The 17,400-nt window shown below is 43.9% G+C and overlaps 1 long non-coding RNA gene across 1 annotated transcript in view; it reads right to left on the bottom strand.

Moving 5' to 3' along the window:
* LOC142142603 (uncharacterized) overlaps positions 1–17,400 on the bottom strand; it is a 79,285-nt gene that overhangs the window by 10,083 nt on the left and 51,802 nt on the right. The gene's annotated exons all lie outside the window — the stretch shown is intronic.

Below are 17,400 nucleotides of genomic sequence, written 5' to 3'. Positions count from 1 at the left end.
AGGAGGGTTGCTATAATGTGTGAGGAAAAGGAAGGGAGGAGGGCTGCTATAATGTGTGAGGGAAAGGAGGGGTGGGGGGCTGTTATAATGGGTAAAAGACAGGATGGGGGCTGCTATGATGTGTGAGGGAATGGGTGGTCTTTAGTTAATATGTGATCTGAGGGGAGGGGCGGAGTCTTAACAGTACATGGTTGGGAGATAGGCTATTAATTTAATGGTGGAGTTTAGATGGGGCTAATTATTTAATGGGTGCTATTTTATTTGTGGTGTGATGGTGGGGCAATCTAATTTATTGGTGGGGCTATTTCATTTAATACTGGGGCCTATTAATTTAAGATGGAGTGACGGGACCTTTAATTTAATGCTGGGGTGGTTTGGGGCTATTAACTGAATGTGGGGTTTGGGGAGGAGAACTATTTAATAAATGTGAATATTAATTATTTAATGCAGGGGATGGTTGAGAGAAATGGTAATATTAAAAGTAAACGCTATTAATTTATTGCTGGGGCTGTTTGGAGGGAAGGAAATATGATTTATTTATTAAATAGATATACTACTACTTTAATACTTAATTAGTGCCCCCTCTAATTCTCTGAATGGCAAGATAGTTCAATCAGCATGTATAGAAAAACCTGTCTTTCTTCCTGGCAGTTTTGATAGACAAACCACTGGCGGTTTAGCTGTTTTCAATCTGCCACACATCACTAGGCATGTTACAGTGCAGCCTCAAATGGTTTGGAGCACTAAACTGGTGATGATGTGTGGCATTTGAAAACTGCCACTGAACAAGATTCTTAGTAAATCTACCCCTTAGTCCTAATTGACTTGACCTTTAGCAAAGAGCTAATTACAGTAAGTGAAAAAGAATGTGCAGTTGTTAGTGATGACGACACACTGCTACCTGTCCTCTGTAAATACCGAAAAACGTACCTTAAGATACCTAAAATACAAACATATAAAAATAAAATAAGAAATAAGAAAAAAATCCACCTCCAGCCACTCAAGGGAATTCTGTGGGCCCAAGTAATTTAAAAGGAAACGAGAACTAAAATTGCATGAGTGATGCTAGGTTGTTATACTAAAAAAAAAAAAATACATTAATAAAATATCTGCAAAATCGTCTGCAAAACAGCACTGATATATAAAAATGTTTATTAATATTGAAACTGAACCATAATAATCTGTCAGTTTCATACTGTATAACACATTATACACAGGGCCGTCTTTCCCATAGGGCACAATGGGCAGGTGCCCGGGGGCCCTGCAGCCCAGGGGGGCCCGTCGGAGGAAGCCAAAAAAAAAAAACCTGGAAAAAGAAAAGAAGAAAATACTTACCGTGCTGTCAGCTGGCGATCCGGCTCCCTCCCTGGTCTCCTCCTCCGTCGCGCTTGTAGTGCATGTCAGGCGTGACGTCATCACGCCCGCCCGACATCCATTGCGGAGCGCGACGGAGGAGGAGATCAGGGAGGGAGCCGGATCACCAGCTGACAGCACGGTAAGTATTTTCTTCTTTTCTTTTTCCAGGGTTTTTTTTTGAGCTTCCTCCGACGGGCCCCCCTGGGCTGCAGGGCCCATATATATAATCATTTTTTTTTTTTTTGTATATATAGGGGCCCCGGTGCACTGCTGTGCCCGGGGGCCCAAGATGGTCTTAAGAGGGCCCTGATTATACATAAAAGGACAAAGTGTACCGCTGTAGAAGACCTCTACAAAGTATGAATTTCAGACATTATTAATATAAAATTCACAGCGTTATAATAAGGAGCTTAAACAGTCCCAAAATTCTTCAGCCAATGAAGTCACGGTGCTAATTAGTCACTAGTGGCACATTAGTCTTAGGACTAACTAGCATTTGTATATAAAAATAAAACAAAGAATCAATGTAAACATATAAACAAGTGTATATTTATTTATTTGTGAAGCGTACTCTGAGACGTTCTGAAAATAGATGCAAATCGTGATAAAGAAAACACCGATATTCTACATATTGAGGTTGCATAATGGAGAAGAACAAGAACAATCTGTCACAGTTCAAGAAGAACTGTGACAAGCAGAAACACTGAATAGAATTAGTAGACCCAAACGCTCATACATCTCATTTGCTTTTATGCATACATAACTTCCTAGAAATAATAATGGACGTTATTCAGATGCCAAATCTAAGCAGGCTTTCCATATCCTATTAACCTCCAATAACAGATAAGATACTGTGCCCAGACCACCAATGCTCCAATGTAATGTCTGGGCAGCAACCACAAGTGGAATTCAATTAGTAACGACATCCCATTGGAGCCTGGCGTAGTGAGGCACCATGGGATGTTCAGTACTCGAAACATCGCTTATAGATTTGTGAGCAAAATTCGGCAATATTTTGTGTAACATCATACCCGGAAATGCGCATACCCCCCCCCCCCCCCTCCCATAGTGTATGCAATCCTTTGCAATGCGTTCTTCCTCTGCTGAGCCACTCTGTCAGTTTCTACATTGGTTGCCTGTATTTCAACAAATCCAATATAAAATTCTTCTACTAACATACAAGGCCGTCATCAAAATTGCACCGACTTACATTTCCTCACTTGTCTCAAAATATCTCCCAGCTCGATACCTCCGTTCTGCACAAGATCTGCGTCTCTCTTCCACTCTCATCACATCCTCCCATTCTCGGTTACAGGACTTTTTTCGGCTGCACCCACTTTGTGGAATTCCCTCCCTCGCACAGTAAGACTTTCCTCTAATCTTCAAACCTTCAAATGTTCTCTGAAAACCCACCTCTTCAGACAAGTTTATAATATTCCTCAACCAGCATCTTAATCTCCCTAGGTTACCCTATTACCACCCTCTACACAGCTAACCCAAGACAACAACCATCTGACCAACATTGCTGTGTAACTGGATCATATAGCCCACTATGCACTTTCTACCTTTGCATTCTTGCTGGACCAATATGAAATATGTAGTACTTACCCTCATGTATTAAACTCCCATTGTCCCATAGATTGTAAGATTGCGAGCAGGGCCCTCTTACCTCTCTGTCTGTATTACCCAGTATTGTTTTATTACTGTGTTTCCAATTGTAAAGCACTTTTGAATTTACTGGTGTTATATAAATAAATGTTGATGAAATTGATTATAGTAAAATGACCTAGCTTAACACTCAGCATATTGAAAGGTTTTAACTATTAAAGCACCTTCAACTTACATAAAACATCATCTTTCTCCACATGCTAGAAAACTCTTCCTCTTAAATATATACCAAAATAATTGCTCTGAAACTTCAACAGGTAACTGAAAATCTCCTATTTAATTGGTGCTGTAATACCCTTTTACATCTTAATGTTGTCTCGAAACCTGATACTGCTATAAGGTTTCCATCTGCACACAGATTGACTGCAGGAGGAAGCACCCAGTGACACAATCACATACTTCCTCCAGCGGTCATTGCACGATGATCAGTGATGGACGGCAGGAGTAGGTAGGAGAGGATACTTCCTCACTCTCATTAACCTTTCTTCCACGTCTTATCACATGCTCCTCACAGATTGACTGCAGGAGGAAGCACCCAGTGATGCAATCACATACTTCCTCCAGCAGTCATTGCACGATGATCAGTAACAGACGGCAGGCGTAGGTAGGAGAGGATACTTCCTCAGTCTCATTACCCTTTCTTCCACGTCGTATCACATGCTCCTCACAGAGTGACTGCAGGAGGAAGCACCCAGTGACACAATCACATACTTCCTCCGGCGGTCATTGCACAATGATCACAGTGACAGACAGCAGGCGTAGGTAGGAGAGGATACTTCCTCACTCTCATTACCTTTTCTTCCACATCTAATCACATGGTCCTCACAGAGTGACCAATTACAGAGCATTTCCTCCTGCAGTCAAACGATTTTTTATGCTGTTAGTGTATGAGGAAATCTATGACTGTCTGGCTCCAGTGGGAATAGAGGTATTGGGAGAAAAAAAGTTAGCAAGGGGGTGCAAGTAGCATTGGAAGGGGTGGGGGTAGGAAACACTGGTCAGAATGATGTTCGTTTTAACTGACTATATATATATATATATATATATATATATATATATATATATACAGTATAATTTAAAAATGTGATGACAACTTTTTAATGATGTTAACGCCCTGTTTGGGGTGCGACCCAGGGAGGACACTTTTATAGTCCAAGGGGTGAGTGAAGAGGCTGCAAGAGGACACTGGTGAGAGGGCCAGATCTACCAAGAGAGGCTGAAAGTGCACCGGACAGTGAGGGAGGGACAGAGGGGCATGTTTAAGAAGTAGTGCTATCAAACTTTCAGACACTTACCATAACTCCAATGCAACTCTAACGCAAGTTGGAGTGTCCCGCATATTTATGAATGGTGCATTGCAGCAGATATCGTGGATATCTGCTGCTTTGCATTCTGTTTAGATTTTGGGAGCAGTCACCATTCAATAGTATGGTGACTGCTCCCTACTGCAATCTAACAAGTTCCGAAGCTGGCGTGCATTATCATCATTTAAAAATTTCAGTGCTGTCAGCTTTGCTCTGAAGACAGCGCATGTGTGGAGGAATCACATGATCCCTCTCTGTCACTAACCACTCTCTCTCTCTCTCTCTCTCTGCAACGAGAGAGCAGATGTTTGTGCGCATGCCCAAGTCTTCGAACTGCACATGCGCAATTGCAGTATGAAGAGGAACGAAAGAGACAAAGAGGAGATCCGGAGACAGCACATTACGAAGAGGCGGAGTAAGTATTTTATTTTATCACAGAAACAGAAGTTTATCGGAACTACTGTTCCTGTGTTGCGTTCTTCATAGATTTGAGAAATAGTTTAACCCTTATCAATGCGATAAGGATTGAAAACTATTTTTTCACTTTTTGAGAACATCGATAAGAGAGCACAACGAGCATTTGTTATAGCCCCAGAGATGTTACCTCCACAGAGGAGGGGTGAGCAGGGCTGGGAGAACACTAGCAAGTAAGTGTCAGAGCCCAAACAAGTGACTAATTGCGCCTGCAGAGTAGATGTGAGTGAGACTCGGCTGTAAGAGAATGGATGTGCGCTGATGAATCACTATTATGTCCATGTTAACCACTTAAGAGCTGGCTAGACACCGGTAGTACATAGAAAAGACGCTAGTTGCCGTTACTTAGCTGAGACAGTGCCCAGGGTGTGGTGCTACAAAACACGTCTCCCTGGTGTCCAATCATCTCCCTGCTTGTAAGGAGGATAGGGGAGGATACAGAAAAAAGGAGCACCACAGGCCTAAGGACTGAATCTACCTGTGTCCACAGATCTAATACCTGAACTAATATGTGCTCTTGGACCTAGCCCCAGAGTTTAATGTGCTCACAGGCCTGGTGTCCGACAACATCTGCCCACTGCTGGTGTCTTCTGTTTCCGCCCAGTGTCTCCTCGCTCTTCAGGAGCGCTTCACTGCTCCTTCTCCGTCGTCGCCTTTTCGCAATGGCCAGTTATATAGTCATGGTGAGAGAATGGGGTAATGGATTGGCTCACCATGGTGGTTTCTGATTGGACCAAAACAAACTTTGCAGATTCACTTGGCCCAGGGCTGGAGTTGGACGTGGGTGCCAAGAACTTGCCTGTTCAGCATTGGCGAACAGGTAAGTAGTCCTCTTCTACCGAGCACCTCTTCACATTATAATGCTTAAATTATCCTTCCCAGCAGCAATGCATACCTTCCAAAAACATTACCCTGACACACTGGGGTGGATGTGGCTGTCATGTCCCCTAGGGGGAGTGCCTGAGGCACTCCAATCACATGCACCCTCTACTAAAGTAACCCTGAAAATGCTGGAGACAAGGACATACCTATCAACAGTCCTTCACAGTCGGGACTTGTTCGAGGGATGGTGTGACTCTCCAGCCAACAAAGCGGGAAAGGGAGCCATGACCAAAGATGCACCGGGAATTTTATTTTAAAATATTATATTATATTATATACTAAGAGAACACCACAATTTTTTGACCAGATAAACACAGTGTCCTAAAGCAATACGTTCGGCAAGCAGAAAATTAAAGTGAATTGTTCTTCTATCATACCAGAGTATCATCTTTACCTGCTGCCAGATACCTGAGTACTCCAATAAGAGGGCAAGTTAGAGGCAGCCTACGCCTGTTCTTGCTAACACTCTCCTTGTCTACTTTTAATTATTCATGTGAGACAATGTGAGACTTATGCACTTACACATGCGTTGGTGTAAGTTCTGTGCTCGACTTTTTACATAGACGAGCTGAGATATTTTAATGCAAGTAAATATTCGATCACTTTCTTCATAACACTGATTTCACATTATGTCCTTGCTCTTGTGATAACGTCTTCTGCCATTAGAAATTGTAACGTTCTGTTATCCACCAGAATGAAAATACGGGGATAAAAATAAGACATAAACAGTTTGCAGTCATCTTGAATATGCTAAAAAAGTAACTGAAATTAAACATATGTCTTTCTATTTATTACTGCAGTGTAATGATGTGTAGGTGTAAGCAGAACACAAGACAGTGACATAAAGAACACAATAAGTACAATGAAGTAAAGTCTGCTTAAAGGGAAACATAGATCATACAGTAAACCACAACATCCAGTGTACATACTGTGCATAAAGAGATGGGCAGATTGGGAATTTAAGGTGGGGCTTGCAAAATATTCTGAAAATGACCCCATGCGGTAGGTGTGGGCATATTGTCAGTAGGTGGGTTCAAATCAATAGGAAGCGGGGCGTCTACGGGGGCAAATGCAAGACTTCTAGAGGGAGGATTCCAAATGCTTGGTTTCAGAGTGGGAAAAAATAACACGGTGCAATAATAATAAAAATAGAAAAGTACAATGAATATAAATTTAATTATGTATGTTAAATAAAGAGGCATAAAGTAAGCTGTACATTAAAAACCCACATTAATATTAATCTCCTTTAAATCAATTGTTCTTGACCATCTTGCCAAAATAATATAATGTAATACCTTGCAGACTGAATACTAATCTCTCACTCACATCCAATTAAATAAAACAAATCACAATTAAGGGTATATTTACTAAACTGGGGGTTTGAAAACTTGGAGATGTTATCTATAGCAACCAATCAGATTCTAGTTATCATTTATTTAGCACATTCTACAAAATGATAGCTAGAATCTGATTGGTTGCTACAGGCAACATCTCCACTTTTTCAAACCCGCAGTTTGCTAAATATAAGTGTTACAGTTATTCACCCAGCGCTGATTCATTAAGACATGCAAAAGGAACGTATTGAGCTTGGCACGCCCTAACTGTACAATGACTACGTGTATACGCCTCTTTCCCTCCCCGTTCCCCCCATAAAATCATAGCCTGACGTAAGTGTCCTTTGTGCTTGAAGATGAATTGCATACACTTGCGTTCTTTGCTGTATAATTAGTTTCTGGGCATGCACAGTGCAATTTAACGCAAAATACAGCAGTATCGGCACTTACGTTCCCTAATGAATCAGACCCCTGGGGCTTAACATCACTCTCAGCAGCCAAGAGATTGCAGAATATCATAAGTAAGTACTGCATTGTCCTTCTTGTTTGTTTACTGAGAGGAGTGGATCCCAGTGGATAGTACACCCAGCCCAAGGTAGCCCACTATGGGGATGGCCCCCGCCCTCCCCCAGCCCAGCCAGTCTATAGGAACACAGCATGGCAATGCCACTTCTTCGTACCACACGGTAGCACTGGGAATGCCCCGGCCCCGGGCATGCTGTGTAGAGGGCCCTTCTCTGATCTCCCGTGGATGCTCAGAACAGCAAAGCGGGAGCTTCAGAAGGGAGACAGGCAGTCCTGTACCTCCCAAACCTCCAGGCAACACAGCATATGCATGTGCACACACTGTGGCGATGGAAGTCCCTCCGCTGGTATGTAAAATTCCCCAATACATTTACACACGAGTGGAGCAAAAAGCTTTTAATAGACTTCCAAATGAGAGTAACAGCATGAGTACAATGCATGAGTACAATGCTCCAGTGGATGTGACATCTTATGCTCCAATGGGAACATTAGCATTACAGATATACATTTTTCCATACCATGTGACCTGACAAGCCTACAAAGTATAATTATTGATATAATGGTGTGCTATGCATTGCGTGGCAGAATGACTTGTACACGGTAGAGATAAGCAACATTTTCAAAACCGTTCCACATAATATTCACTGACGTTCCCCATTGTAGACCAACCACGACACACTGTCAGGCGCCGTCCCGCTGTTTCCTCGGGACGGCCGCCTACGTCATTGCCTGGCAACCAGACGCGGAAGTCCCAGCCTCCAGGCGCGGCCGTCTGCGCATGCGCGTCCCATTGCTAGGCAACAGGACGCTATTGGATAGCTCGGCGGCAGCTAATCACAGCGCTGCCGCCCATTAGAATCTCATTGGTCCCCTGGGCTTTATAAGGCACTTCCTGTCATGTCCCCTGTGCCAGAGTATCAGGTCTTCCTGCCTCCAGCGCTATTGTGTGTATTGCCACTTTTCTGCATTGTTCCTGACCATCCTTGTTCTGCCTGTGACCCTTTGACCCGGACCGTTTGACCACCTCTATTTGGATTCTCCCTTTGTACTGCGCTACCTGAACGTTATCGACCCGGCTTGCCTCACCATTCTTCTGGATATCCTTGTGTACCTCTACTACCAGAACATTACCGACCCGGCCTGTTTGACACCTCTTTGTATCTCGCTGTTGACTCGTGGAAGGGCCGCGACCTGCGTGTCACTGCAGCGGAGTCCATACTTCCTTGCGGGGGTTACTGGTGAATACCAGGGGCACATTAGATTCCGCACCTTCCTCTGAGTTGCGCCAACAACAGCAGGTACGCATTATAGTTGTGACACACACACAGCAGTATGACCATCAATCTTTCAGCTCTATTCATAATCTATAAAATAAAGCAAAGCTGGTGGAACATTTGGCATAATGACTTTACTTTTGTGGCAGAATAGGGGTTTCTCGAAGTTCCAGTGATACCATTTTCGATTCTGGCTTCTGCTTCGCCATTCTGCGCTGTAGCGTAAATTCCCCAATTGCAGAATGAATAGTTTATGAATAGAGCTGGGACCATGAGGGACAATTCACTTAAGGTTAAAATTCCTCCAATGAAATATACAACAGTAGAATGAGGCGCCTGTAACGGGGAACAGATCTGAAGATATTGCTGCTCTCAATATACCTCAATATTAAAGTCTGAGCTGGTGGAACGTGAAGTCTGTATTCATTAGACAGACTCTGCCACCTAGTGGCTTTTCCGAAATATACAACACAAATCTGCCTCTGCCTTAGTTCCTCATTAGATTTTGTTTACGGCCAGTAGCAGGTGGGTCGCAGCAATTGCAATTTTAACAAGACAACACTGTCCAGATTTGCCTTTACCCCTTATGCTCACCAACTGCTCACCAGTGGCAGGGAAACTGTGGGGTTTCCTTATCAAAACCTCCATGGTCAAACAGCACAGCCGATTCCTGGCCTCCTTTCCCGTACTTTGACGCAGTGGATAGTTTCCTGGTGATGAGATGTCTCTTCTGCCACACGGAAGTTCCTCATGACTGTGTGGAGGCTCCAAAGTTATTTATGTTCATGAGCGTTTCTCTAATAACAGAGATGCTTATAGCTAACATGGGCCTGAATCTCCTCTCAGATATTGCATACTTGACAAGGCTGGAGATGTAGGCAGGAGATGAGTTAAAGTTGGTTTTATAAGTCAGGGTAAGTAGCTTAGATTGTATTCAGGATTGAAAGGGGAGCCAATGGAGGGTTTTACAGAGAGGACAGTGGAAGAGGAAAATCAGGAGAGGAAGATTAGATATGATGCTGTATTCAGGACTGCACAGTGGCTCAGTGGTTAGCACTTTTTCCTCACAGCACTGGGGTCATGAGTTCGATTCCCAACCATGGCCTTATCTGTGTGGAGTTTGTATGTTCTCCCCATGTTTGCATGAGTTTCCTCCGGGTGCTCCGGCTTCCTCCCACACTCCAAAAACATACTGGTAGGTTAATTGGCTGCTATCTAAATTGACCCTAGTCTCTGTGTGTGTGTGTGTGTGTGTGTGTGTGTGTGTGTGTGTGTGTGTGTGTGTGTATGTTAGGGAATTTAGACTGTAAGCTCCAATGGGGCAGGGACTGATGTGAATGAGTTCTCTGTACAGCGCTGCGGAATTAGTGGTACTATATAAATAACTGATGATGATGATAATTCAGAACAGGCTGCAGGGCGACAGCACCTCTCAGGCAATAATTAAGAGAGGAAATGACAAGAGTGTGGACAATGGTCTTGGTGACATCCAGTGAGAGAAAAAAGCGAATATTGGCAATGTTGCAAAGGTGAAGGTGACATGATTGTAGTAGGAACTGAATGCGAGGAGTTAAATTGAGGGCAAAGCTAATAATGACCCCTAGGCAGCGTGCATGGATAACAGGAGTGAAGGTCACGTTATCAACTTTTAGAGAAACGGGAGGAGGGGATGTGACATAGGTGGTGGAAATCAGTTTGATATGTTGAGCTTGAGGTAGCATTCAGCGACACAAGGTGGCAGGGAGGCAGTTGGGTACGCGGGAATGGAGTGAAGGAGAGGGGTCAGGGAAGGAAACGTAGATTAGAGTGTCATAGCATAGAGGTGATACTGGAGACTGACGCAGATAATAGGTTGACCAAGAGAGAAGGTGTAAAGGGAGAACTGCAATGGGCCAAGGACAGAGCCTTAGGGGACATTGACAGATAAAGGAAGAATAGAGGCACAAGTGGCTGAGGAAGAGGTGTTGTAGGAGTGGTTAGAGAGGTAGGAATTAAGTTAGGAAAGGACGGTGTCATAAAAGACAAGTAGATGAAGGGTGTCAAGGAGGGGAGGGTGTTTAACAGTGTTGAAAATGGCAGTGAGAAGTAGCACTTTAACTTAGCCAAGGGTAGATGATCTTGCACCTTGATGAGGGCAGTTTCGGTGGAGAGGAGAAGGCGGAATGTCAAGGATAGAACAGTGAGAAAGTGTGTTAAACTGCTGTAGAATAGTCATTCAAGGAGAGTGAAAAGGAACAAGAGTATGGATAAGGGAGGTAAATGAAGAGAGAGGCAGAATGATTTACAGATCAGTCTGCTGGAAATGTGTGCTGATAAATTGATTTTGAGAAAGTGAAGAGTTGACAGTTAGTGGCTACTGGTAGTAGTAATTGTATGTTAGTAAACTAATTAGGAGTGCATAAAAAACATTCTTTATTAAAATCAAAGTGTTTCAGTCAGTGGACAAAAAACAGGGCGCTGCTTGACTCTGAACAGCACCCCCCCCCCCCCCCCCCAATTTATATATATATTTCTTGAATTTAAAACCAAACTGTTTTAACGTCAATGCAATTGGGTGAAGGCCAGTATCAGTGACATTGAACTATTAAAAAACAAAGCTGCACCAACATACATCTCCTCTCTTGTCTCAAAATATCTTCCAACTCGGCAACTCCGTTCTGCACAAGAGCTGCGTCTCTCATCCACCCTCATCCATTCCTGGTTACAGGACTTTTTTCGGGCTGCACCCATTCTATGGAATTCTCTCCCTCGCACAATAAGACTCTCCTCTGGTCTACAAACTTTCAAGCGTTCTCTGAAAACCTACCTATTCAGACAAGCTTATAATATTCCTCAACCACCCTCTTAACCTCACCGCCTTTAGCCTGTTACCGCCTGTTACACAATTTCACACAAGACAACTACCCCCTGACCTACATTGTTGTGTGACAGGATCATTTAGCTTTTAAGTCACTTTTACCTTTGCAGTCTGGCTTAGCCAAAATGCAAAATGTAGACTTAACCTCAGGTGTCAATCTCCCATTGTACCATAGATTGCAAGCTTGCGAGCAGGGGCCTTCTCACCTCTTTGTCTGTTTTACCCAGTTTGTTTATTAGTTTATTATGTTTGTCCCCAATTGTAAAGCGCTACGAAATATGTTGGCGCTATATAAATAAATGATGATGATGATGATATTAAGTGGAGAAAAGCAGGGTGTCTGGTTATGCATTCGGACACCCCTGCACTGATTGAGATGAAACCATTGTGAGGTGGTTCAGTTGGATCATGGCCAAGTTTTAAGGGAATTAGGGTCCCGTTCAGACTTCCCATTGGTGTACGCTGGGAAGAACTTTGACCCACTGAGCCTGTTCTGGGCCTGCATTTGGACACCCCTGTACCGATTGGGATAAAACTAACGCAAGGTGGTCCAGTTGGATCCTGGCCAGGTTTTAGGGAGTCTGTTCTGGGCCTTCCACTGGATGGATTTGGATGACAATTAATATAAAAACAAAAACACTGGGCAGCCACCTCATGGGTGTGTTGGAAAAGCTGCTAAGCTGCTAATTATTAATAAAATGTTGACAGTTACATCCAACTCACTGATAACTTAATAACTTGAAGATTTAAACCCGGGCAATGACGGGTACTTCATGAGATCGATTCCCAACCATCTGTGTGGAGTTTGTATGTTCTCCCTGTGTTTGCGTGGGTTTCCTCCGGGTGCTTCGGTTTCCTACCACACTCCAAAAACATACTAGGAGGTTAATTTGCTGCTATTAAATTGACCTTACTCTCTCTGTGTGTGTTAGATCATTCTATCTATCTATCTATCTATCTATCTGGAATGTTGGAATATGTTTGGTACATGAAATATGAAAAGCTGGACAATAAATAAACACAGTGTACAGCACAGGTCATGCAGTATATAATATATGCATCCAACCAACCATAAATGGGGCCGCATATTACCCCCTCATTTTGAGAATGAAAACATCACTCATCCAAAAATGCCCCCACATACCCCCCAAGTGCAATAAAATACCACCACATGCTCTCAAGACATCCCACATGTCCTCAGACTTCCAGGTGTACTATAAAACTCCCCCAAAATAGTTTACCAGCATCTGTATCTCTCCAGTTTGTGCTGATCTACATTTCCCACGATAACACCCCAGTGGAGCGCTACAAGATGCACACATTGCCCTTCCTATGGCTCTTTGCCACACATCTCGCCTGCTGTGCCTCTTAAACACACATCGCCCCTCTGGCGTGATGTGATGATGGCACACACGATATTCAGTGCGAATGGAGCAGAGAAGAGGGAGGTGGGGCGCCAGTCCCGCGATCATGAATATTATTTTTTTTAATTTTTTTTAAGTACATGCTCCCCCCACCAACAAAGAGGGGAGCCATCAGGTGTCAGGGCCCACTCAAGTCTAGTACTGGCAGCAGTAGTACATTTTCAACCTCTACTCAGTGGTCGAAGTGGAAATTTAGAAGTTGGGGTATGGAAAATATAAGTGAATGGAGTATGATAGCTTTGATTTTTGTTTAAAACACTTGTCCTGCCTGTAGCTGAAAAATTACACCCCCCATGTCCCCCCCAAAAAAATCTGTTTCTGTGCATTCCCATCCTTCATTACTACTTGTGTTTATGGTGGCTGCATCCCTTACATTCCCATTCTTAAGCGGTCTCTCCCTTCATACTTTACCTTTTACCTATGCCTCTGCATCATATTTTGCCCTGCTCCTCTCACCTATGCCCTTGCACCATCTTCTCCCCTGTCCCTCTCAAATATCCCCCTGCAACTTCTTCTCCCCTGACCCTCTCACCTATCTCCCTGCACCATCTTCTCCACTGTCTATCTCACACATCCCCCTGCACCATCTTCTCCCCTGTCCTTCTCACATATCCCACTGCACCTTCTTCTCCCCGTCCCTCTCACATATCCCCCTGCACCATATTCTCCCTTGGCTCTCTCACATATCCCCCAGCACCATCTCTCCCCTGACTCTCTCACATGTCCCTCTGCACCATCTTCTCCCCTGACTCTCACATATCACCTGCACCATATTCTCCCCTGTCTCTCTCACATATCCCCCTGCACCAGCTTCTCCCCTCTCCCTCTCACATATCCCCCTCCAACATCTTCTCCCCTCTCCCTCTCACTTCCACCATCTTCTCCCCTATCTATCTCACATATCCCCCTGCACCATCTTCTCCTCTCTCCCTCGAGCCATCGTCTCTCCTGTCTCTCTCACATATCCCCCTGTACCATCTTTTAAAGTGTCCCTCTCACATAACCCCCTGCACCATCTTATCCCCTGACCCTTTCACATATCCCCCTGCACCATCTTCCTGATTGTCTCACATATTTCCCTGCACCATCTTCTTCCTGACTCTCTCACATATCTCCCTGCACCATCTTCACCCCTGTCTATCTCACATATCTCCCTGCACCATCTTCTCCCATGTCTTTCTCACATATCCCCCTGCACCATCTTCTCCCCTGACTATCTCACATATCCCCCTGCACCATCTTCTCCCCTGTCCCTCTCACATATCCCCCTGCACCATCTTCTCCCCTGTCCCTCTCACATATCCTCATGCACCATCTTCTCCCCTGTCTTTCTCACATATCCCCCTGCACCATCTTCTTCCTCTCCTCTTACATATCCCCCTGCATCATCTTCTCCTCTGACTCTCTCACATACCCCCCTGCACCATCTTCTCCCCTGTCTATCTCACATATCCCACTGCACCATCTTCTTCCTGACTCTCTCACATATCCCCCTGCACCATCTTCTCTCCTGTCTCTCTGATATATCCCCCTGCACCATCTTCTCCTCTGACTCTCACGAAGATGATGATTTTACAACCAAAAGAAGGGTGTCTGAGCACATCTCTAGTTTTAACAATTTTCCCTTTTTGATATACTAAGATTAAGAAAAGATTATGTATACGAGTTAGGCCATGGACAAATTGGCGACATTTTAAAATTAATATTATAATAAAAATAGTGCAACACCTGATTCCCTCTGTTCAGTTTGTGAGAAATCCGCTCTCTTTGGTTAGTTGCTAGACTCGCCTATTATTGGTTGTGGCTTTTATGGGGGGAACCAAGATGGTTGTTCCCACGCAACCAGCCCAAGCTATGAGCACTGTTGCTTATATAACACCAGTGGGAGGGGGGGAGGTCTGCACAATGTTTTTTTTTAATTATTATTTTTATTTTTCACTGCAAAGCTCTTTGCACCAGAGTTCGAGCACCCGCAAGATATACACCGGCTGACATACAGCGTATCTCCAGCTGCTCCCACCTCTGATTCTGCCGCAATTACGTGGACACGCCATTACTGTGATCGGCCTACACTTGTCCTCCCCATTCCTTTCCGGTTCTGCTTCTCTTAGCATTAGGACTCTTCAGTGTCCGATGCCGCTAGTTCTGCATGTGGATGCATGTATAGTACGGAAATGCGAATTATACACCAAATAAAAGACAAAATTTGCGTCATCCTCCACCTTGTCTCACACACTTGATTATGTAAACGGAGTAATCTATCATCTCCTGTAGGCAAAGTATGAAAAGTAGGCAAGTATGTGCTCAGTGCTTTTCACACTAGATTGCTAGCTCTTGCGACCTCTTTCATTATCAATACTCATTTATCAGAATAAATCAGTGATTGGGTCCTCTCAGTGTCATTACTGTATCTAGTATCGCTAGCCTGCATCAGGGCTTGTAACCTCTGACATCACAATGCTGACATGACAGCGCTCACTCACTCTCTCTCTCTCACTCACAAGACAGGAGGAGGTGAGCCAGGGAGGAGATGTAATGGCAGATACAGGAAGATACAACTGCGGTGAGATGTTTTATATAGTGGGGTAACTGTAATCCAGAGCCCAGGTATAAAATATTTACTATTATTACTCAAGTAATATCTGTATAATATGTGTATATCACGTTATTTGTTCCCAGCCATGGACAAACAATCAGTGTCATCTTCCTAATATTCATTATACAGATTATGTAGGGGAAAGTACTCTGTATATAAACATCTTTAGGAGACACTCTGTAATGTGAATAAACTGGACGTACTATATAATACAATAGTACTAATATATTGGTAATATATACTAATATATAATACTCATTTATCCTAGCAGATGCAGTATAGACAGACATCTGGATCTGTAACCACTGGATGGGAACTGAATATACAGTGAGGACAGCGCAGGCTCAGTGTGTACATTAGATGGTAAATCCTCAGGCTGTCCTGTATTCTGTGTATGGTGGGTAAGTCATCTGATGACATCACAATGCTGACATGACAGCACTCTGATATTACAATGCTGACATGACAGCACTCATTCACTCACTCAGTCAGAAGACATGAGGAGGTGAGCCTGGGAGGAGAGGTAATGGCAGATGCAGCAGGATATAAGTGAGGTGAGAGGTTTTATACAGGTGGATAACCAGGGCCATCTTAACAACATTATGGGCCCCCGGGAAAAGCAGTGCACTGGGGCCCCTACCTATGTATGTGTGTGGGTCACTCCTGGAGATAGCCCTGGTAGATTGGAGAAGGGCAGGTAAGATTCAGACACTTGTGGTGGCTACTTCCTGCTAATGATAATATTACACATACCTGCCAACTCTCCCGGAATGTCCGGGAGACTCCCAAAATTGGGGTCAGTCTCCCGGGCTCCCGGGAGAGCTGGCAAATCTCCCGCATCCCGCTGCAGCCACCGCTAAATGACACGATTCAGCCAGAATCGCTGCATTTTGGCCCCGCCGCCCGCGACAAAATGTCATTTCCGTCTCGGGGGAAGGGGCTAAAATTACGCGGTTTGTCATGTCCTGCCCCGCCCCGCCCCCTCCCGCCCTCCAGTCACGCCCATCTCCCGGAAGCAGAATACAGAAAGTAGGTAAGTATGATATTACATAATCAAAAGTTGTCATGCTCTCTGCAACACATCCACAGCTCCTGTCTGCTCATTGTCATCACTGCTAATTACCACAGAGTTGAGCAGTTAGGAGAACACACAAATGGAATATGCTATGGGCCATAGCACCAAGTTTATTAAAAGACATCAAATTAACCAAAAGAGGATATGTAACACTAATCATTACCATGACTGAATGCAATAAAATAATTTTGCAAATATTTCTACTTTCCTGAGTTCAGGAGAGGACACCATACTGAATTACATGTCTTTATTTAAATTAGCAATGAGACTAGAAAACAAAAACACAATTTTTCAGGGTCACAAACTAACCCTCTTTTCCAAACTAGACCTCTTTTCCAAAGTCACTTCACCAGATAAAAACCATCCACTGAATAATTGAAGGTAATGTTAGCTCCAGAAGTTGTAGGAAAATCTATATATACAGAATCACTTTTTTTTTTAATATACTCACTCAGCATCCCTTGAACTAAAAAATCAAATCCCCCTTAACTTACCTTTCAATCGCCTTGTTCTCCAGGTCCGATCCCCTTCTCTTCTTTTCTCTGAATCCTCGCTAAGTCGCTGTTCTCCGCTCTCGCGTGTGGCTCCCCCGTACTGCACTCCTCAATGAAAATGTAGGCCATGATGATGT

This window comes from Mixophyes fleayi, chromosome 3, assembly GCF_038048845.1.
Source record: "Mixophyes fleayi isolate aMixFle1 chromosome 3, aMixFle1.hap1, whole genome shotgun sequence".
Classification (NCBI taxonomy): domain Eukaryota; kingdom Metazoa; phylum Chordata; class Amphibia; order Anura; family Limnodynastidae; genus Mixophyes; species Mixophyes fleayi.
This window is presented reverse-complemented; position numbering and strand designations above follow the sequence as displayed.